The 23,414-nt window shown below is 42.1% G+C and overlaps 2 long non-coding RNA genes across 4 annotated transcripts in view; one reads left to right on the top strand and one right to left on the bottom strand.

Moving 5' to 3' along the window:
* Positions 1-6,109, bottom strand: part of LOC140501926 (uncharacterized) — a 190,586-nt gene extending 184,477 nt beyond the window's left edge. Inside the window, exon 1 of the long non-coding RNA XR_011966434.1 lies at positions 5,907-6,109. This is a non-coding gene — a long non-coding RNA (uncharacterized lncRNA). The remainder of the gene's footprint in view (positions 1-5,906) is intronic.
* LOC140501927 (uncharacterized) lies at positions 49-22,718 on the top strand. Of its 3 annotated transcripts, none has more exons than XR_011966437.1 (3): positions 49-136; positions 7,599-7,683; positions 22,404-22,718. It is a non-coding gene; the product is annotated as an uncharacterized lncRNA (long non-coding RNA). The 3 variants fall into 3 exon arrangements; XR_011966435.1 differs by lacking the exon at positions 49-136 and adding an exon at positions 5,949-6,013; XR_011966436.1 differs by lacking the exon at positions 49-136 and adding an exon at positions 5,994-6,140.
* Positions 22,719-23,414: the final 696 nt, after the last annotated feature.

Here is a 23,414-nt window from a genome sequence, read left to right on the forward strand (position 1 = left end):
AGAGCCCAGCCCTCTACAACTCCCCCTTTTTGTTTAAACAGGGGTGGTGTCCTGCAAGTCGGGGAGTTGCGGGGATGCAAGGAGGGAACGCAGGTCATCCTTCACTTCTAGGATAGCTCGTCTGATCAACGCGCAGGTACATCGCAGCAAACAAGGGAGGCAGATGCAGATCAATAGCAGGAACGTAGCAGGAACTATAAAGGTGGTGAGCCATTGAAAGTTCACCAGACTATCAAGCCAGTGGGTGAGCTCATCGCCTTCTCAAGCACACTGTCGCTGGAACTTGGCACTGGTGTTCCACAGCTCCTTAATGAACAGGGCTAATTGATGTATGTCCCCAGTCGCGTTGTCTGCAAGGAGGGTGCCTTGCAGCGCAGCACAGACTCTGTCCCAGCCGCCAGGAAACGAGGTGTTGGTTCCATTAACGGGCAATGGAGTGACACAAAGCGGGGCATATTTATAGTGGCATTGTAGCTGCATATAGAGTTGGGTAAGTTGAAGTTTATCTCCAAGCCACAGGACTGTGGTGGCAAGGGCTCTGATGGAAAGCTGGAAGTGGGTATTGATGGAATTTTGGACAGCCCAAGCGCCCAGTTCTTCTTGCATGAAGGTTTGAAGAGTGGACGCCAGGACATCTAAGCTCTGTTGCAGTTCTTGGATCTGGAACTCCTCAAAGATCTCAATAGCAAGATTCAGGAGTCCTAATATGGTGCCGCGGGCCTCTTGGCGAGTGCAGGTCAAAGGGGCCTTTGGGGGTTTGTGGGCGATGCGTTGCCACAGTTTGTCAGTCGGTGTAAGAGCAAAAGGTTCAGCTTTGACAGGAAACAAGTGGTAGGGGACCCCCGCACCAGGAAAAGCAGGCAGTCTTTATACTGGAAGTCAATGGTGTCAGTAAGGGTTGCAGTGAGGCAGGTGACGTTGTATTTGGGCAACCCCGCTGATGGTGACATGGGTGTGATGGAGGTGTTTTCAGGATGGCAGAGAAAGAATGCTAACAAAGCGAGTCCTTGCCCTCCTCACGATGGTGGCATGTACTGTTGGAATTTCCGAACACCGCATTCCAGGTAATCCATGTGAAGTCACGGCAGTGGGTCAGGTCTTTTGTGGAGTTGAAACATGGCCATATCTCCACTGATGTGTTTGTGGGGATGAAGGCAAGTCCCACTTTCCAGATCTCCGAGTGTGAAGTCCCATAGGGGGAGGCTACAGGGGCAGGGGCTGGAAGCTGTCGGTACCTCTTATATTTGGCTACATGGTCCCAGAAATGGAGTGACACATTGCCTACAGTTGGTCCGCAAGAGAACACACCGGTGGAACAAGCCTTGTAGGGTTCCCATACATCTCCATATCCTTCTAGACACGGGGTTGGGGCATGGGTGTGGTTGAAATACGTAGAATACTGGTGAAATGACTGGCTCTGGGTCCGGGTACAGTTTATGGAGTGAGGTATGGCAAGCAGAGATACATTAAGTCGAGCAGTATGGTTGTATATGTCGAGAGCGAAATGCGGATTGGAAGTACCAGCAAATGTTCTCAACTGTAAGCAGTATGCGGTGAGGTTGGTGAGGTTGGCCACTGTGAGGCAAATAGGCTATGTATAGGCTACAAAAGTCATGGGGCTCCAGAAGGTGTGTGAAGCGGCAGCCTCGGGAGTTCCCATCCGGGCGCCCCACTAGATGCAATCGGAGGGGCTGTCTCCCACTAACTTGGAGGCGTTGCCTCTGACAAAGAGTTTTGAGGGTCCATTCCCCCATCCCAGCACTCTCATGGTTGGGGGGTTCTTCATTACTGCCCAATAGTGAGCTCAGCCATTTTCCGCGCCCATTTCCTCCTTCTCCTGGTGCCCGCGCCCCCAACGACTTCGCCTCGTCTCCTCCCCTGGTTGTGGCCAGTCCTCCGGGCTTTCCTGGTTGGAGTTCTGCTGCCCATCATGTTGGGACCCACCGTTGGTCAGCCTCTGTACCGCCATCTGGTAAAATACAAAGATGACCCTGTCCTCTAATAACAACTGTGCTGGGGCCTTCCCAGCCCCCGGTTGGTGACTTCCACATCACCCGTGCACCTGTTAAGCAGGTGGAGGGTTGGGGGTCAGAAAGGGATAGTTTGGTCTTTGGACGAGAGGAGACAAAGAAGCGCAAAGCCGGCGTGGTGTTGTCATCCCGAAAAGTCAAAAATTATAGGTGAACACCACCTAGGCCAGCACAGCTCCAGAGAGGTGACCCCCAGCTCCCCCTTTTTGTTTAAAGAGAGGAACCTGAATCCATGGGGTAAGGGACGAAGGTCTCAGTGTCTGCAATTTGCTTCCTGCTGAGAGTGGACATAGAGCCATCCCCAGCACACAAGGTTCCGACAGTGGAGAGGTCTTAGCAGTCCAGTGGAGAGGTCTTAGCAGTCCAGAGGGTGACAAGTCATGGATAGTAGGTCACATAGAGTCAGAACAGTCATCTCTAAAGTGGAAGACACGAAACCTGGAGGAGACAAAGCTGGCAAGGAGGTGAAGCAAGTAAAGGCCAAAATTGACCAGAAGGGGTTAAAAATGGTAGTTACGTCATTCTGCTGCCTTTTGAACATATGTCCCCACACTTTCCCAACATACTTAAACCCCCTGAAACTGGCACAAAGGTACCCAGAACAACCATCGGGGGACCTGAAGGGCCTTGATGACCCCATACACCCCAACGTCCCATCTGCCTTCCACAGTGTCAATCAAACCTGTTATGTATCCAAAGTTGGTGAACCCCTCATCCAGACTGCTTCCACAATCTTCCTACCACAGACAGGATAGTGCACAATGCATAGTGTCATTAGCAGAGCTGAAGGGTCATAAACAAAAGAGGCCCCTAACCCGAACTGCACAACTGAAGAGATTTCCATCACAGGCTTGTTTATCATCCTCTAGACAATGTCCATGCTGGAAGAAGAACTTGTACAAATGAAGTGGAAACACGTCCTCCAGAAATATGTCCGCTGCCTCTAAAACAGTGCCAATTGTTATCCCAATAGGAGAGTCACCAAACACTTACAAAGAAAAAGGAGTCAAAACCGTTTACAATGATGGTTTCCTTGGACGTAAAATAACCTTGTGAAAGTGAAAGTAACATTCATCAAACAAACCAAAGCCAGACTTATTACAGAATGCTTAGGGAAAATGCGCAGGGGAATTTCATGTTGGCACCAGTACGAAACTGATTACAGAAAAGTGCTACTGCTTTTCATACCTTTAAACAATGGGGACATCGTAAGGTGAAAGGAATTTACATAAATTTTTGATCATTTCCAGATACAAACTTCACCTGTTAACAGTGCAGGATCACATTCTCTCTGAGTAACTTGTAGCATTTCTCTCAGATACTGATTTAATGCAAGCAACTATACCCAAATTCAAACTTAAACTTAAAAATGAAAATAGCTATAGTCCCAAATGCCTTTTACCTTACACAGCAAGTTTCACTAATTACAGCTTAGAGCCAGATACAGTTATTTCTATTCTCATGGAGTTGCAAGAAGCAATACAGATTTACCAGGACTCACACACATAAGGGATTCCATGTAACATTTATCCTTTTCAAATTTAATATTTGTCCTGCTATAGAAGCCAATTGTCAAAAATCCTTTCTCTCAAACAACTTCTGAGCAAGTCACATTCATTGTTTATGCACATTCCTTTCTTAGTACTGATGACCTTGCTCATATGGATGGTTTCCAGGGTCCTTAGTAGTTTTACAAAATAAAAGGAATTGGCACAGATCCCATGCCTTCCAACCCCTAAACGTACAGGAGGACCGTTCCAAATGGGCAGAACCAGTCTAAGTAAAGTTTTTGCTCCATTCTTGTAGCTCTATACACAGTAATCAATTAACAATTGTAGGTCTAGCAGCAGAACAGCAACTGCAAAACTTAGTTAACAATCTTACAACTTTCAAAAATGATACACAAATTATTTTAGCTGTAATGTCTGTAACAGGAAAAGGTGAAAATACCTGGTTTTTCTAAATGGCAATTACAAAACATTATGAGATAAGGTTAACAGGACTGTTAACAACTGGCTACACACAATTTTTCCAACATCTTTTAGTGTCAACAAAATTCAGATTCAAAATTGTCGTTTGTAACACCATTTCTGGATTACCAAGATCACTTCACTTTTACAATACAAGACAGTGTTATTACAATTTAGAAACATAATAGTAACCCAAACAGTGCACTTTAGATACCATTATAAAAATTATTAATAGAAGACTAGGCTTACCAAATGTGGAGGCTGGTTGGCTTGTGATCTTGTACTACCCTGGTCCACCCCCTATTCCCAGGGAGGATGACTTAAATTCCCTACTAGCTTGTAGCACCCTCTTCCCTAACACTAATCCGGGATGAGAGGAGTTAACAGAATCCACTAAAATGTTTTTAACTAAGTATTCACTGCAGTCCTAGCTCGATGGTGGGAATCGGGACTACAGGGTAAAAAAATCTTCTGTGTCCACTCCTTAAAACTTGGTGAATCTGCCAGTGGAAATGAGGGAGACTTCTGGAACAAGTCCAGGGGAGCCCAGTCCGCTCCTTTCCACTGTAAAGTTCAAAGACATAACAAATGCTGACCTATCTGAAACATCCAATGAGGAGTGACATCATACACTTAAAATAATACCTTTTGGTTGTATCCCATGAAAGAAAACGTTTGGTGAGGCATGAGATAATTAAAACACTAGTCAGTTTGCCTCTGTAATATGAGGGGAAAGTTTCCCCAATTTTTGGTCTGTCTCCCCACCTTCACAACCTGGCCAGGATTGTAAGATAGAAAGAGAGAGAGAATTTTACCAACTTTTCAACAATTTCCGAAACCGTACTTTAAGGTACTACCCATGTTATTCTCCTAGTGGGCTTTGATGGCAACCCCTTTAAAAAACTGCACATACATTGTTTCTTGGTACATGTTTCTGACCTGAAACTGACCTTAGCAGTCATATAAACTAAACAAGACAAGTTCCTCTCTTTCTCTCTCCCATTCTCTTCCCTGATGCTGCAGCCATCAGAGAGAAAGAGACAGAGGGGGAGGAAAAGAGATAACTACATTCCAACCAGTGCAAGGGAGCCGGCGGTATTAACACACAAACACACACACACAAAATTCAGAAAGACAGAACACAGATACAGACACTAAAAATCCAAAACTGAGGAAGGATTGTCAAAACTCCTATGTACACTTAGGTATTTGGCTTTCTTTCTTTCACTGTGGCCACTCGGTACTGTTGTCTGAGGTGTTGAGTCTCGTTGTTGGGATTGGGGTTGGACCGTTTGTCCCTCCTTCAGGTCCCAGGCCAGAGTATTGTTGTGGCAGCGCTCCTCGGCATTCTGAGGCCCAATGGCCCTGCCTTCACTTTCTTTGTCTCGTACACCCTTCGATCCGCTAACTCCTCACATCCCACGGGAAGATCTGTACCTTCCTCTTTCAATGGCATAGTCCTTTTTGTCTCTAACTGCTTATCTCCAAAGTATTGTGTTTATCTGCTCTTTTTTTGCGGTATATTTTTTCCCTCTGTAGTTTTTTCTGTAACTTTGGATATACTCTTTCTGGACTAAGCTCTCTTTTGTGCTTTGCGCCAGCTCCGGAGGTACTTCTGGGCTGTTTTTGCTGCTGCGCTTCTAGCCATGGGGAATCTTATATAAGTGACTAGCAAGCACTGCCTTCTCCTCGGGCTTGATCGGTGGGATGCTATACCCCTGACCCATGCTGACTAACAGCTCTTCCCGCTCCCAGAGGGGCTCTCCCTACTTCCTGCCGACTACCGGCAGGGCTGTCGGGTCCTTCTCCCCAGCTACTGGGGGCCAACTGATTTTTCTCTGACCGCGGTCCCTGTTCAGGCGCCAGCTGCTCGGGGCCTGCCCTGAGCCGTGGCCTGGAAGCTTACCTCCCCTGGAAACCAACCGCTTTTACTGGTCTTCCAATGGTTCTGGCCCCTCCTGTGGGGGAGGGGAATGACCGGACAGTTCACCAGAGGAGGCTGCTTACTGCACTGTATTCTTACATTACTTCACTTCTCCTGTTTCCCCGCCTCCCATATATACCCCGCGTAGCTCCTCCCATGTTCCACCCTGGAGGCGGAGCCAGCTCCATAAGGGGCGTTCCCAGCACCCTAACGCAGGTTCTCACCCCGAGCGTCTCCGGGCTCACCAGGGGGCCACGGTCCAGAGCCCAGCCCTCTACACCTCCCATCTTCCAACACTCCTTTAGGTTTCATTCCGTTGACAGGTTACCCTAACCAAATCCTGGTGTTTGTTCTGTGATGGTCTTTCTCCTGTATCCAAGAGTTCAGGATCTAACTTGAGACTTCCTCTCTTAATGTTTTCCTTTCCTGCCCTTTCCTCAGTATCTTCATCTGTAAAATGGGGCTAATAATAGGACCTACATCCCTGGAGTTATTGTGAGGATGGTGAAATAACGTCCAAATAGTAAAATGCTGCAAAAAGGCTAATTATTAATATTACTATTCTCAACCCCTCGCTACCCACCTACAGACTTCGATTCTCAACTACAATCACTCTCACCAAAATTACTGATGATCTATTAATTGCTAAATCGAATTTACTATATTTTCTCAAACATAATCCTTGACATTGTTGAGCATTCCCTTTGCCTAGATACTCTTGTCTTCCCCTGGTTTTTGTGCATTGATCTCTCTTGGGTATCTTTCTAGGCATCTGGCTGTTACTTGTCAACCTTCTTCGCAATATCATCCATGTCCCTCCTCAATGTATGACAGTGCCCCTGGATTCTGTCCTGTACCCTCTTATCTTTCTACACTCTCTTGGTTAAGCTAATCTGCCCCATGAGTTCAATTATCATCTCTGTGCATATTACTTCCAAATCTATTTATTTTTAAAATATATATTTTTAATCAAGTTAAAAAAATTTGCTTACCCTCCTACCCCAACCCTCCTCCCCACAGTTGAGAAGTTAAGAAAAACAAAACCCATTACAAATAGGTATAGTCAATAAAAAACTATCCACATCAGCCATGTCCAAAAAAAAAAAATATTTGTCCCATTCTGCATTCTGAGTTCTTCACCTCTCTATGGAGATAGCACACTTTACCATTAGTCCTCTGGAATTATGGCTGCTCCATACATTAATAAGATCTCAGCACAATAGTATCCCATCACATTTATGAACCATAACTTATCCAGTCATTTCCCAATTTCAGGGCACCTCCTCAGATTCCCAATCTGTATTATCTCAAAGAGCTAGAAATAATTTTATGCCTCCCTAGACATTGTTTTGCCTAGGACTAATCCCTCCCTTAATGTACCCTCCCTCTCATTCTCCCTTAACCCTTCTCCTCTTTACCTCCTATTTCCCTGTTGAGTGAAACACATACATGTTCCCAAATATGTGTATATATGTGTGTGTATTCTTTCTTTTGTCCAGTCCAGATGAAAGTGGGATTCAAGTATCAGCAACTCTTCCCTACCCCTTCCTCCTTGTTTTTTTTAGATGTTTACTTGCCCACTCTAATTATGTAAGATAATTTCCCTTAACCTTCTTTCCCTACCCCGCTCCAACATGAATTATTCATCCTCTCTTTTTCCATTCTTTTCTCAAGATCAAGGCAAAACAGAATTTTGGACTATGACCTGATGATGATAGGAGTAAGAGAGGACACATGTATCATCTCCAAATATTAGAAGGTAAGAAGTTTATCCTTGTTTAGTCTTTTATCATTTTTCATGTTCACCTTTGCATGTTCCTTTTCACCATCATGTTTGAGCTTCAAAGTTTCTAAGAAGTTCTGATCATTTTATCAGGAATGCTTAAAAATGTTTTATTCCATTAAAAATCCATCCCCCACCACCACAGCATTACTCAGTTTTGCTGAGGCAGTTATTCCTATTGACTCATGGAGTCATTGGCTTCAATTTGCCCATTCTAATTTTCAGGGAGATTGTTGCTTGTAAAAGGTTTTGTACCTCTTGTGCCAAATTGTTAATTCCTTTTCCAATTCTTTCTTCCATAGTCGTCATTTCTTTTCCAATTTTTTCCTCAAGTGTTCTCATTTCATTTATAAAAACATTTTTTATTCTTTTTTTAAAAAAAATTCTTGCCTCATCTTTTCCAGAAATTCTAGCTGAATTTTTGCCCAGGTTGTTTTTCTCTAAGACTTTGCTTATATATGTTTTAAAGTCATTCTCTTCGAGATTTGTGTCTTGAGCTTCCCTGCTACCATTATAGCTCTTATGGTGGGGTTTTTTGTTTGTTCCTTCTTCTATCCTGCTTCCTGACTTTGTTCTTGATATTAGGGCTGGGATCTGTAGCAGTTCTGGAGGGAGGGTCTAGGCTGGTCCTGTTCCTGCTTTCTTGGGGAATTGAGTGTTGTGTTATCTTGGGATCTCAGGGACTGGCTGAGAATCTGCAAATTTTCAGGGATCTGAGAGTGGACTCTTCCAGGAAAAAGTCTGTATTGCTGCCCTCCTGGTCTGGGATCTGCAAGTTCCTGATCTAAGTTTGGATTCAGATGGATTCAGCTACAGTTATCCAGTTGAAAAACTCTGTTGGTTCAGAATGGCTCTTCTTTTGTCTAGGATTCCTGCCTCTTCAGACTGGGTTAGATGTTAAAAATGACACCTTGCCCTGTACCTGGCATCTGAGCTTCATGGATACTGTTGCTGGATTTTGAGCTTCTTCCTTTTTACTATACCACCATACCTGGAACAGGGCCTCCCTACCCTGAACCACCATATTCTGAACAAGCTCCTTCTCAGTATACCCTGGGTCTGTTACCTAGAATCAGTTGTTGGGTAACAAAGCTGGCAGTTCACACCTGTCCTCAACATAGTGCCAGGTAAGGGTCTGGTGCTATCCTGATATGGTTCGCCTCTTGCCCTGCCTGCTTCACATCCTCCCTTTAGGAGCTGGAGTGTTCCAACCCTAGTCTCTGGTATCTACAGACCACCCCTGTGCTGAGTATTGATTTCTGCCACTGTGCCATCTTGGCTGCTTCCAAATCTATCTATTTAGTCCTAGTATCTTCCAATCCCATCTTGAGTTGCCTATTGACTATATCTTACTGAATGTCCCAGTACAATTCAAATTCATATGATCATCTTGGAATCATAGATCATAGGACCATATATTTGAGGCTGAAAGGAAACCTAGAAGTCAACTAATCCAAAACCCTAACCTTAAAATGAAGGACCTGAGACCCAGAGAATACCAACAAGTATGGAGGAAGGACTTCCTATGGCCCAGATACTGTGCTAAGGACTGAGGATAAAAAGAAACGCAGAAACTTCATATCTCAAAGAATTCACATTTTAATGGATAACATGGAAATAATATGGAAACAGTTGTGTACATAAGAGATATATACATGATAAATTGGAAATAATATCAAAGGAAGGGCATTAAAGGAGGTTAAGAAAGGTATCTTGTAGAAGGTGGGATTTTAGCTGAGACTTGAAGTAATCCAGATCATAGAAATGAGGAAGGAGAGCATTCCAGGCATGGGGGACAGCCAGTGAAAACACAGAGTCCCATTTCTATATTGCCCACATCCAAAAATGTGTGTCTTAGTCTGTATATTCAGTCCTTCACCACTCTGTCAAGAAGTTAGTAGTAAACCAAAGGCAAGTGCAAGTCATGTCATCATTTATCTGATGGCATGGTCTTCTTCGGCAACGAAAGACGAACGTAACCTTGTGAGTAGATGCAGCTGAATGGGGACCCAGCTAGCTGGATAACTCAGTTCCTCCTCTCCTGTCTGCCTCCCCCTCCCTTTCTTTCTCCTCTCCAAAGGAAGGTAAATTTGGATGGCCAAAAGATGCCCAGTTGACTTGAGTTTTACTGGCTAGTTTCTTTCCCTTCCCTTTCCTTTTCTTCCCTTCCCTTCCCTTCCCTTCCCCTTCCTTCCCCTTCCCTTCCCTTCCTATTCATCTTTTCCTTTCCCCAAACCTTAAACCTACTGTACTCTGAAGGCTGGATGCCAATGGGCTCCTGCCTAAAGGCTCTTCTGGACCCTCCTGGCTTTAGAGTGATTATCAATAGTCCCTGTTGCTGTTTCCCTCCCAGCTTGATTTGTTTCTTTTTCTTTGCCTCATTAAAGGGGACATGCCCTGGCTACTTCTTAAACAGGCCTAAACAATGAATGGGCTATCGCCCCTCACCCTAAGAGAGTATCTGCATAGACCTTGGCCTAAAGAGGCCAAGGTCTCCCAGTGCATCCTGGGTCATTTCCAGTCATCCTGATAAATACCTGGTCACTGGACTCAGATGGCTCTGGAGGACAAGTGAGGCTGGTGACCTGCACAGCCCTCCCTCACTCAAAACAAAGTCCAGTGCAAGTCATGTCATCATTTCTCTGATGGCATGGTCTTCTTCAGCAATGAAGGACAAACACAACAACAACCCTGGGAGCTTTTCATCCTGATTGATCATTGCACTGATATGAGTTCACAAGTCTTTGACAGTTGTTTGTGTTTTATAGTGTTGTTGTTGTGGTACAAATTGCTCTGGTTCTGCCCTTTTCACTCTGTTTCAGTTCATGAAAGTCTTACCAAGTTTCTCTAAAACCAGCCAGTTCATCCTTTCTTACAGCATAATAGTACTCCATTCTATTCATATACTCAAGTGTAGTATATGCTTTAAATTGGCCAAGATATGGGGATTTCCACAATAAGTTAATCAGGGACAGTACAAGAGTTTAGACAACCAGGAAAGAGGTCAAAGGAACAATCCAGTGGCTCAGCCATATTGATCTGGAATTCTAGAACATTTTTCCCCCAAAGTGTGTAATAAGCTGCTAATCCGCTTAGTACAAGGAACCAGAAGCATAGGTAGCTTGAATATATCCCTCCATGCTGTGTGTGTAGGACACTGATGGTATGAATTGTGATGAATTAGAGAGATACAGGTCACCGATCACACCAGAAGTGGAAGCTGAGGAATGACGAATCTCCGATTTAGCCTTAAAAGCTGTGTATCAGATTAGTGACTGCCCTCCCCTATCCCAGAGAGAGGTGTACTCTGTCATAGGCACTATCAAGGAAATACAGATGCATAGAGTGATTTTTTCAAAAGGCACCTAATTGAATGAAAATTCTAATTATGAAACAGGACCTTTTTTCTCCTAAAAGCACATCCTAGAATGAAAGTCATGGGCTCAGGTATTTTCCCGCTGAGTTCCTCTGTTAGCTTTTTCTCTATTCCTGTAAGTGATAGAGAGGAAACTGGGAAGGGAAGGCCTTTCACTTAAGGACTAGTGAGCCAAACCTGAGATAAATTACAGACAGCTCCCCAAAAACGATTTCTCTGATCTCTGACTAATTTGTCAGCACTCCCACAGATACCCTAAGATCTCCATTCTCCAGAGATACAATCAGAATTGATTATCTGAAGTTCATTTTCACTGGAAGAAACAACAGAGATTCACACCATATTCACACACTAGCTGGAAAATGGGGGTGAGGAGGGGGTGGGGGGAAGAAACTCAAAAGGTGTACTGCTTCCTTCAGTCTTCCATGGTCTGCCAGCCAGTTAACCCACAGTGACTTTGCTTTGCATAATTCTGCCTCTCCAGAGCAAAGGCCAGTCTCTAGAGAATCACCAGCAAAGGGGAACTGATGCCTTAGCTCATTATTCTCCCCTGGGAAGTCTGCCTTAGGTTGTGATTCCTGGCTGCCTGTTGACTGCTGGCATGTGCTTCCTGCATCTTCCTACTAGCTACTCCTTGGCTAGCTCTCCACTGTCAGGAGAGACATATCTACCCAGGAAGCAGTCAGGTCTGTTTATTCATTTAATCTGTTTAGCAGCCCCAGGCCATGTCAGGCTCTGCTTCCTACTGCCCCAGTGATAGCCTAGAAAAGAATCTAAAGCAGGGAGCAGAGCTATCCCAAGGGGATGACAAATTGAGGTAACTAACTCAGGCACTTTGAGAGACAGGGGTTTGAGAAGGACGAGTATGCCGCTGATGGCTGGCCAATGACACAGGGAGGCAGCTAGCAAGGGAGGAAGTTATTCTATTAGCTAGTGCTAAGTGTAGTATACAGATATACACATATACATGCATGTATATAATGTGTGCATGCACACACATGTATGATCGGTATTTGACTCTGCTCCACCACCAAAATAAAACAGATCATAGGATTTTCAGAGGTCATTGAGTTCAACCTCCCTTATTCTATACCTGAAAAAACTTAAGCTCAGAGAAAGTCAATGACTTGTCCAAGGTGTCACAGCTAGTGAATGGTCTTCTGATACCAAATTTACTTCCAAAGCCCTTAATACAGCTCTGACTTGAATTCCCATCTCTCTATAATCAGGAGAGCAGAGGTGGAGAGCTCTGATGCTTTCACCTCAACCCCTTCTTCTCTGACTTCAAAATCGCACTGCAAATTTTGAGTGTAAGCTTACTTGGCAAAGTCAGCACTCTCCATTTGTGTAGCCCAGAACATGCTGCGAACAGTCCAGAAATATTCATAAATAATGACAATGGCAAATATTCTGCACAGATGGAATTGTACTAGCATTAGGGATTTTTTTTAAGCAAAATGTGTATCCACCTTCTGCTGCCTCCTAGTCTTTTGCCTTTTAACAAGCTAGAGCAATAATACATCTTTGTCCTATCTGCCTGGACACAAAATGCAAAATGTGCCCTATAGGTCCCTAACACAACATCATTATTAAGTTTCAATAGCTTAACCAAGTCACACCACATAATTTTTGGAATGCTCAAAATCATGCATAAGAGGGAAGATTCTGACATTCATTCTACGTCTTTCTTACATCCATTCAGTCCAGAGCAGGCCTCTTAACCTTTCCTGTGTCATGGCCTTCTTTGGCAGTCTGATGAAACCTATGGACCTCTTCTCAGAATAATGTTTTTAAATGCCTAAAATAAAATATTTATGCTTACAAAGGAAAAACATTACACTGAAATACAGTTATCAAGGACAGCTAGCGGGCACAGTTGATAGAGCACCCAGACCTGGAGTCAGAAAGACCTGAGTCCAAATTCGACTTCGGACATTACTAGCTATGTTACCCTAGGCATGTCACTCAACCCTACTTGCCTCAGTTTCTTTATCTGTAAAATGAGCTGGAGAAGGAAACGGCAAACCACTCCAGTATCTTTGCCAAGAAAATCCCAAATGGAGTTAGGAAGGGTCAGATGCCACCGAAACAACTGAAAAGTTTCCAAATATATATATATATATTCACAGATCCCAGGTTAAAGACCTCTGGTCTGAAGTTAAAGATGATTTTGTTTGGTGGGAGTTTGGGGGGTGGGGTGCGTAAAGGCACTCTATCAATTTCTCACTTGAAATCTTTCCTTGTGTCCAATCAGAGAACAAAAAATCTGTGTGATTCAAGTACAACACATTTTTTTTCCTACAGGAAAGATAACAAAGGCTTTTTCATCCTTAGAGTTCAAGCATTTCATAAATGTCATCCTAGCATCCCTTCAGGAGAAGAAGCAACTTTCACGTCATCGTGTTACAGACTCTTTGAAACATGAACATATCCAAGCTCACTCAAGTCACTTGATTTCTGACTCCTGTTTCCTGTTTCACTACTAACCTTCCCTCCCTTCATCAGAGTCCAGTTCCTTTAGCGTCACATCTTGTGAATACAGGCCTGCACCCAGTTCTGGGAGTGCACGTGAAGTGATGGTAAAGGTGGCCTATCTCATCAGTGGAAATGCAGTTATTGAAAACCGATTAAACAAGGAGCCTTCTACCACCACCAAAAGGTGAAAGAATGAATCAGAGCCTGCTGCTGGCAGACATGAATTGCGTAACAAACACAAAACAGAATGACAAAAGGCATAGGAATAATATTTGCCGCAGGCCTTCCCCAGACAGAATAAATGCTTACAAATGAGTGAAATCTTTTGATAATCTCCACTTCTTCTCAGTCATAATTCCTCCCAGGATGCAGGCTGGATATAGGCAGTTGCCTAGAAATACTGAAGTCTCATTAACTTTTTGTTTGCTTTATTATATCAGTTTTTGCTTTGTTTAGTGCCAGAATTTTATGGCAAGAATTACTGTTCAGTTTTTTTCCCCTCCAAGAACTATCCCCCCACACAAAGAAAATAGCATATGGGAAAAGTATCATGTTTTCTGGACTCCTAACTCTTATTTGGTGTTAAATCTTAAAATGGGGGTAATGACATTTACTATCTCCCTCACAGACTGGTGAGCGAAACATTTTGCAAATCTTCAAGTGCTCTGTAAAATAAACATAAAATATAAATGTAATATCAAATATATTAGATAATATCTTAATATATTATATATAATATATGAACATATAATATATGAATATAAACAAATAAATCATACACATAAATGAAATGTAAAATAGATATTTTATATTTGTGTGGCGGGTTATAAAGCACTGTTGCATGTATTATCTTGTTTGATTCTCACAACAACTCCATAAGGTAAGTAGGATAACTATTATTATCTTATTTTACTATGAGGAAACTGAGGCTCTGGAATTCCATGTGATTTACTCATTGTCATAGAGCTAGTGGTAAAGCAAGAAAATCCATGTCTCGTAACTCTAAAGTCCAGTGCTCTTTCCACCTTGTCCTAACTGTCTTCTAGTTACTTACAGAAAACACATAATATCATCATTCTATGATACATTTGTAAAAATGATGACATTTCATCCTGGACTAGAAAAAGTAACTATCCATTCGCTGAATCTCACATTCAAAAACCAGGAAGACAAACAAAGGAAGCAGCAGCCAGTGCAATGAATGAAGTGTAAGTGTTGAGTCAGGAAGACCTGGGTTCAAATCCAGCCTCAGACACTAGTTGGCTGTGTGACTCTTGGCAAGTAATTCATCCCTGTTTGCCTCAGTTTTCTCATCTATAAAATGAGCTGGAGATGGAAATGACAACCTCTCCAGTATCTTTGCCAAGAAAACCCTAAATGGGGTCACAAAGAATTGGACACAACTGAAAAATGACACAACAAAAATAAGAAATCTGATACAATGAGGCCAGGAAGTGAGGAGGCCAATTGCTGGTTTCAGTTCTGGAAGCCACATTTTAGGAAAGACATTCATAAACTGGAGAGCGCTACCCAGAAGAGGGCAACCAGGGGTTGAATGGCCTCAAGATTCTGCCTCATGCAAAGCAGTTGAAACAACAAAGAATGTTTGACCATGAGGAGAAGAGGAGACATAAGAGTTGTCTGTGAATGCTTAAAATGCTTCCTTTGAACAGAGGGATGAAACTTAATTTAAATCCCACCCTCTGTAAGAAACTTTTTCCTTAATTTTTCCTTCCATTCAGTCCTTAATATTAGTGCCTTTCCCTGACTTTACCCCTAGTTTATCCTATTTTTTTCTATATACTTACTTGCATGTTGTCTCTTCCATTAGATTATGAGCATCTTGAAAGTAGGAGTCTTCCTTTGTTTCTCCAGCACTTAAAAATGCCACACACTAGGCGCTTAATTAATGCTAGCTGACTGACTTAATGACTCTCTTTCCAGTCCCGGTATACCTTACTAACCTCCATGTACTCTGTGATTCATTGACATTGACCTCCTTGCTGTTCCTTGTGTGCATGACATCCCATCTCCTGATTCTAGACATTTTCACTGGCTATCCCCATGTATGGAACTCACTCCTTCCTCATCCATCTCCTGGATTCCCTGGCTTCTTTCAAGTCCCACCTAAAATCTCACCTTCTCCAAGAAGCTTTTCCAGTCTTCCTTAATCTTCATTCCTTCCCTCTAAAACTACCCTCAATTTATCATGTATATATCTTGTTTGTCTATAGCTACTCATGTGTTGTTTATGCCATCAAATTTTGAGCTCTTTGAGAGCAGGGACTGTTTTTGGTTTTGCCTTTCTTTGTATCCCCAATGCTTAACACAATGCCTGGAATATTTTTTACTTTTGTTCAGTCATTTCAGTTATGTCGGACTCTGGGCAACCCCATTTGAGGTTTTCTTGGCAAAGATACTGGAGTGGTTTATCATTTCCTTCTCCAGCTCATTTTACAGATGAGGAAACTGAGACAAAGAGGGATAACTGACTTGCCCAATGTCACACAGTAGTAACTAAGGCCAGATTTGAACTCAGGTCTTTGAGCTTTCTCAGTATTTCTGAATACTCTGTCTACTGTGCCACCTAGCTGCCTTGTGCTTGGATAGTAGTCACTTAATAAATGCTTGTTGACTGATGACCCTATGTATTGACAATGTATTTTTTGCTTAAGTCACATGGAAGTCTGAGTCACATGAATCAATTCACATGGAATAGGAAGGGGTAGAGCAGGAAGGGTGGAACAGGAAGAGGCAAGTAGAGCAGTCAGAACTGAGGGAGAGAGAAAGCAGGCAGCTGGCTAGCATGAGTGAAAGAGCTTGTTTGTGATTTGTTTAAGGGAGCTGGTTTGTGGGAAGCCTAGTAGGGGAAGACTTGAGGATGGTGCTGTTCTCTGCATTGTTATTATGTATATATTTCTTTGTTACTATGATAGATTTAGTTTTCTGGTGTCTGAATAAATGTTTTAGTTCAGTCTTCCATGTGGAGAGCCTGTTGTATTTCTCGATTTAGAATTGTGCTGGCATATTCACGGCCACTACAGGTGCTGTGAATATCGTGCTGGCACTACACCTTAGAGAATATAATTAGGAAAAATGAGTGAAAGATGCAGAGGACAACTTCAGCTAGATTGAAAGTGGCATTTCCTAATGACCAAAGTTATCTGGAAGTGAAATAGGGTAACTGGGGAGGTAATGGGATCCCCCTTCACAGAGGGCTTCAAGCAAAAAAAAAAAAATCCCGGATGCTCCTTGATTAACTATGTTGTCGAGGGGATTCTTCAAGTATAGATTTGGCTAGATCACCTGTGAGAGTCTTCAGTCCTATGATGCTTACATCTAAGCTCAGTTTTTTGCTAAGAATCACATTATGAACAATGTTTTTCCTGGCAGCTTCATGGATCTGATGGAGAACTTTCATGGATCTGATGGAGAACACTTTCACTGAAGTCAGTGCTATGGGTTTGGCATTTCACGGGTGTACCTCTTGACATAGTGCTCAGTCTGAGAAAGAGTGATAAAATTTAAGAGGATTGCCGTAAGAATTCCTAGACCTGAGTCAATGAGGAAAGATGACTGGTTTCTTCATTAGCCCTACTTCTAACCAGAGCTATCTCAGTGTTTGGGAGGCTCTAAAGGAAAGTGTGGGAGAGAAGAGGCATTAGAATGTCTACCAAACTGAAGGTCTATAGAGTTGTACTGACTTGTTGTGTGCCTGTGAAACCTGCACAGTCTCCCTGTACCATACCAGGAAACTGAATTGCTTCCAAATAATTATCCTGCAGATTCTGAAGATCATTTGGCAGGATAAAGTACTGGACACTGAGCTCCTTTCTCTAGCTAAATTGCCAAGCATTCAAACTCTACTGTAGAGAGCACAATTCTGATGGGCTGGCCATGTTGTCTGAATACCAAGCAGACGTTTGTCTATAATACTATTTTACATAGAACTCTCACAAGGAAGAACTCACATTGTGATCAAGGGAAGTGATACAAGGACACTCACTCTCTGAAGAACTTTGGTGTTCATTGTGAGGTATCAGAGACACTGGCAAAGGACTACCTAGCATGGTGTGCCTGCATCAAAAAAAGGATTGTGCTCTATCAGTGAAATAGAATAGCAGTAGTTCAAAAGAACCATGAGATGAACAAATTTAGAGACATCTCTATTCCAAATGTTCATGTGAACTATTCATGCCCAACCTGTGGTAGAGCCATCCTAACTTGTACTGGTCTGATCAGCCACAGTTGGACACCCTGTACCTTGACCCCAACATAGTAACGTCATTTTGGTCCTCTTCGAGCACAAACCAATTAACCAACTAACCATCTTTTTGACAAAAGATTCTGAGGAAATAAATGGGCAAACTCATTATCAACATCCATTTCCTAAGTTAGTACAAAATTTCTGAGTTCAGAGAAAATGCTATTTCATTTGAATAGCCAAATGTAATGAAGTCTGAGAATATTTCTTGAGGCCCTGCTGTATGCAAGGCATTGTGTGGAATATAAACAGTCTAGGTGAAGGGGAAGACATTAACCTATAAGAATAAATAGCAAGAAAACATATAGTAATACAAGAAATATCACAGACATATATCTGATTGCCAAATGGATTGTACAGACATTAGGCAGTGTGGTATAGTGATAAAAAGTGTGGGATTTGAAATTGGAAGAGCTGGGTGCAAGTTCTGGCCCTGCCATTTGCTAGCTATATAACCTTGAGCAAGTAAGACTGAATTTCAATCTCTTCAACCACAAAATAGGAATTTTACTTGCACTGCCTCCTAATGGTCATTGCTATAGACTTTGGTGATCATGTGTGTGTTGGTCTTTCATTGCTGAAGAAGACCATGCCATCAAGAGAAATAATGACATGACTTGCACTTGACTTTGTTTTGAGCGAGGGAGGTCTGTGCAGGTCACCAGCCTCACTTCTCCTCCAGAGCCATCCAAATCCAGTGACTAGATATTCATCAGGATGACTGGAGATGACCCAGGATGAGATAATTGGGGTTAAGTGACTTGCTCAAGGTCATAAGCTAGTGAGTGTCCAGTGTCTGAAGTGAGATTTGAACTCAAGTCTTTCTGACTCCTGCACTGGTACTCTATCCATTGCACCATCTAGCTGCCCCCTGGTGATCATGAAAGAAAGACATTCTAGAGGAAGGAGAAATTGACTTGGGTCTGGGAATCAGCTAGATTTGGAAGACAGTGGAGCCATTCCAAATGTTTGCAATGGATTGGCACAGGAGGAAGATGTCTTCCATGGACAGGAAGTAAACCAGTTGGTCTGGGGTTGAGTTTAGGGAAAGATGAATAGTAATAAAAAAGTCTGGAAAGGAAGTTTGGAGCCAGGTTGGGGAGTATCTTAAAAAGCAGGTGGTCTTGGGACTTTATTCTATAAGTGGTAGTAATTGGTGAACTAGGGGCATGGAAAACTGAAGAGTACAGATTATAGGTTGGGTACATCCCCTTAGGTGGGGTTTTTAAATGAAAACCTTAGATGACTTCTCAGTGATTCATCACGTAATATCCGGATGGTGAGTAATACAATGATCTCCCTAGTCAATCTCTCTAGTGCCCAACTTAAGTGTTTAAAAAAATCAATTATGATCAGTGAATCATTTGAAACACCAAGGCAGAATATGGGGGAAAATACATTTATCTCAGTTTTCTCCACTGAAGTTTAAATATAATTGTTGCTTTGAAATTAAAGTCAATAGTTACAGCAATAGAGAAAGGGCCAGATTTGAGTCAGTAAGACCCAATTACATTTTATATAGTAATTTTCTCTGAACAGTTCAAAGTGCTTTACAAATAATATTTCAGTTTAATTCAACAAATATTTATTAAATTTTTACTGTAGGCACAAAAACCATTCCTGCCCTGTTATTCTATCTCCTATCTCTTTGAATTTTTGTTGGTTTAGCCAGACCCTTTGGGAGACCAGAAGAAAGTAGATAGAAGGGGCAGGGGAGAAAGCAGCCAAAAGGAATGAGAGAACCTGAGATCACTAAAGGCAGATTGCAGGTTGAAACCTTGAGGAAGCTTAGGTATGGCTTGTGTTTGGAGTCTTACCAAAATTTAGGCATACTAGAGTCCCTCTAAAAATTACTCATTATATAAAGTAGTAGATATCAGGAATAGGGCAGCTATTTCTTCCACTAAAAGAGGCAAAAGCCTCAGAAGCACACATTAGCATTATGAAGGGAATTATGAAGGGAATCAAGATGAAATGTATAATGAGTATATATATTTATATATATATGTATAGTGTGATCATGCAAAATTCTTCCATCATAGTCATGTTGTGAAAGACTAACTCCATTTCCTTCCATTCTATCCTGCCCCCCCCATTCATTCTGTTCTCTCTTTTGACCTTGTCCCTCCACAAAGGTGTTTGCTTCTGATTATCCCCTCCCCTAATCTGCCTTCCCTTCTATCATTCCCCCCACACACTTTTATCCTCTTCCCCTCTATTTTCTTGTAGAGTAAGATAAATTTCCATTGTGTATAAATATGTATATCATTCCATCCTTAAGCCACATCCATTGAGAGTGAGATTCATTCATTCCCTCTCACCTCCCCCTCTTCCCCTACACTGTAAAAGCTTTTTCTTGCCTCTTTTATGTGATATAATTTATCCCATTCTACCTTTCCCTTTCTCCTTCTCCCAGTACATTCCTGTCTCTCCTCTTAATTTTATTTTAAGGTAACATCCCCTCATATTCAACTCAACCTGTGCTCTCTCTCTCTCTCTCTCTCTCTCTCTCTCTCTCTCTCTCTCTCTCTCTCTCTCTCTCTCTCTGTCCCTCTTTCTCTCTTTCTTTCTCTGTATATATGTGTATGTATGGGTGTATGTGTGTGTGTATATTCCCTCCAACTACCCTAATATTGAGAAATGTCTTGACTTGCAAAGAGTATCTTCTATGTAGGAATGTAAACAGTTCAACTTTAATAGGTCCTTCATGATTTCTCTTTCATGCTGCTCTTGAGTCTTATATTTAAAAGTCAAAATTTCTATTCTGCTCTAGTCTTTTCATCAAGAATGCTTGAAAGTCCTCTGTTTTATTGAATGTTTATTTTCCCCCCTGAAGTATTATACTCAGTTTTGCTGGGTAGGTGATTTTTTATTTTAATCCTAGCTCCTCTGACCTCTAGAATATCATATTCCAAGCCCTTTTATCTCTTAATGTTGAAGCTGCTAGATCTTGTGTTATCCTGATTATTTCCTTAATACTTAAATTGTTTCCTTCTGATTGCTTGCAATATTTTCTCCTTGACCTGGGAACTATGGAATTTGGCTACAATATTTCTAGGGGTTTTCCTCCGGAGATCTCTTTCAGGAGGTAAACAGGGGATTCTTTCAATATTTATTTTGCCCTCTGGTTCTAGAATATCAGGACAGTTTTTCTTGATAATTTCATGAAAGATGATGTCTAGGCTCTTTTTTTGATCATGGCTTGTAGGTAGTCCAATAATTTTTAAATTCTCTCCTGGATTGATTTTTCCAGATCAGTTGTTTTTCCAATGAGATATTTCATATTGTCTTCTACTTTTTCAGTCTTTTAATTTTGTTTTGTAATTTCTTGATTTCTCATAAAATCATTAGCTTCCCTTTGCTCCATTCTAATTTTAAAGGAATTATTTTTTTCAGTGAACTTTTGGACCTCCTTTTCCACTTGGCCCATTCTGATTTTTAAAGCATTCTTCTACCCATTGGCTTTTTGGACCTCTTTTGCCATTTGGGTTAGTCTATTTTTTAAGGTGTTATTTTCCTTAGTATTTTTTTGAGTCTCCTTTAGCAAACTGTTAATTCATTTTTCATGATTTTCTTGCATCTCTCTCATTCCTCTTCCCTATTTTTCCTCTATCTCTCTTACTTGATTTTCAAAATCTTTTTTGAGCTCTTCCATGGCCTGAGACTAATTCATATTTTTCTTGGAGACTTTGGATGTAGGACCTTTGACTTTGTTGAGTTTTCTTCTGGTTGTATGTTTTGATTTTCTTTGTCAGCAAAGTAAGATTCTATAGTCTGATTTTTTTTCCCACTGTTTGCTCATTTCCCCAGACAATTACCTGACTTTTTAACTCTTTGTTAAGGTTGGACTCTGCTTCCAGTGTGGTGGGTGTACTGTCCCAAGCTTTAGGGACTTTGTGCAGCTATTTTCAGAGAGACTTCTAGGGAATGTAAATTTTCACTTTTTCCAAGGTGGTATGATCTAGGGAGATGTGTTTACTCCTCTCTTAGCCTGTGCTCTGGTGAGTGACCATAAGCACCCTTTTCTGTCTTGGAACTGTGAAGAGGATTCCCTGTCCACTGCCACCACAAGCTCTGCCACGTTAGTACTCTTCCTCTCCCCAGGAATGTGACCCAGATCCAAGCACAGGCAAAGCAAGGGAATCCTTCCTCAGAACCAGCAAAGAGATCCTTGCAATCTCACTCTGATCAGCTGCTCGATCCCCCTACTGTCTGTGGGCCGAGAACTCTGGAAGCATCTGCTGCCACTGCCACCACCTTAAAGCTAGGGTCAGACTGAGTTCCTCTCTCACCCAGTTTCAACAGACCTTTCCTATTCTACCAAGTTGTCTTTGGCGTTTGTGGGTTGAGAAGTCTGGAAACTGCCATAGCTGCCAATGATTCAGTCCCCTGAGGCCTATTCCAGGTTTGCTAGGGCCTAGTGTGTGCTGGCGTGGCCCATGATGGATTGTGCTCCTCTCCCAGCTTGATGCAACAAACCTTTCCTGTTAACTTTCCAGGCTGTCTTGGGCTTAAAATTTGTTTAACTCTGTCATATTATGTGTTTTACTGCTCAAATGTTTAGAATCATTTTTTTGACAGGTATTTGGAGGAGCTAGTTAAAGCAAGTCCCTGTTTTAACTCCACCATCTTGGCTCTACTCCTGACTTGAACAATATTGCTCCCACAAGACTCCAGACTGTTCTATTGTCTTCTACTTGTGGGCTTGTCATGGGAAACCACTCAAGCCATGGGAAATGTTTCTTTGTAATCCACCTTCTTCCCCTCCCTTCCCATTGTCATTTATGTATATAATCTCTGTTTTCAGTTCTGTAAGGTGGAATTCTGATCTTGAGAATTCCCAATTTGCAAATCTGTACCTCATAATGAAACTCATTAATTAAATGGCTACCTGTTTACTGGCACTTTGTCCCTGGCCTCATGTTTCGTCATCCTTACGTTAGAGACTGACTCAGTAAAATCTTGTTAACAAAATAGACTTAAAAAATAAACTATAACTCATCATCTCTATTATTATCATAGGTCCTAGCAGATAGAAAAGACTTATAGAACTGCTCAACAGATTTCACTTAAATCTCAGTCTGTACAGTAAGAGAAGCAATTCAATGTCCAAATTTTCTGGGTCAGGCTGTCTGGCTCTAGGACAGAGAAAAAGTATAGAGGAAAACATCCTTTACTGTAGAGGAAATCCTTTGGTGTGTCACCTATCACCCACAGGCCACAGTTTGTACAGGCCTGCTCTAGGATGTTCCCGTAAGTGGCATTCTATACATGCATTTGCAGGAAGCATATATTGCTACTAATCAGTACCCTGGAACTCCCATTTCCTAGAACTCATAAGGCAGCCTCCAAGGGCTGGAAATATATGCCACCTTAAAGCAGTAGAAGCATCGAGGGACTTGAGCTCCTAGCTCAGGCTCTCATTGGCAAGCACATATGTACTCTCACTGCCATGTGCTCATAGCTGTTGCTGGGGATGGGGAAGAGACAAAAATCCTCTTCCCATCCATTGGAAAGTCAAAGGAAGAGTGACATGGGCTCTATCCTAGAGATAAGACTTTTTTTGAAAGAGACCAGCAGCAGTTGTCCTCT

Source organism: Notamacropus eugenii, chromosome 4 (assembly GCF_028372415.1).
Source record: "Notamacropus eugenii isolate mMacEug1 chromosome 4, mMacEug1.pri_v2, whole genome shotgun sequence".
Taxonomy (NCBI): domain Eukaryota; kingdom Metazoa; phylum Chordata; class Mammalia; order Diprotodontia; family Macropodidae; genus Notamacropus; species Notamacropus eugenii.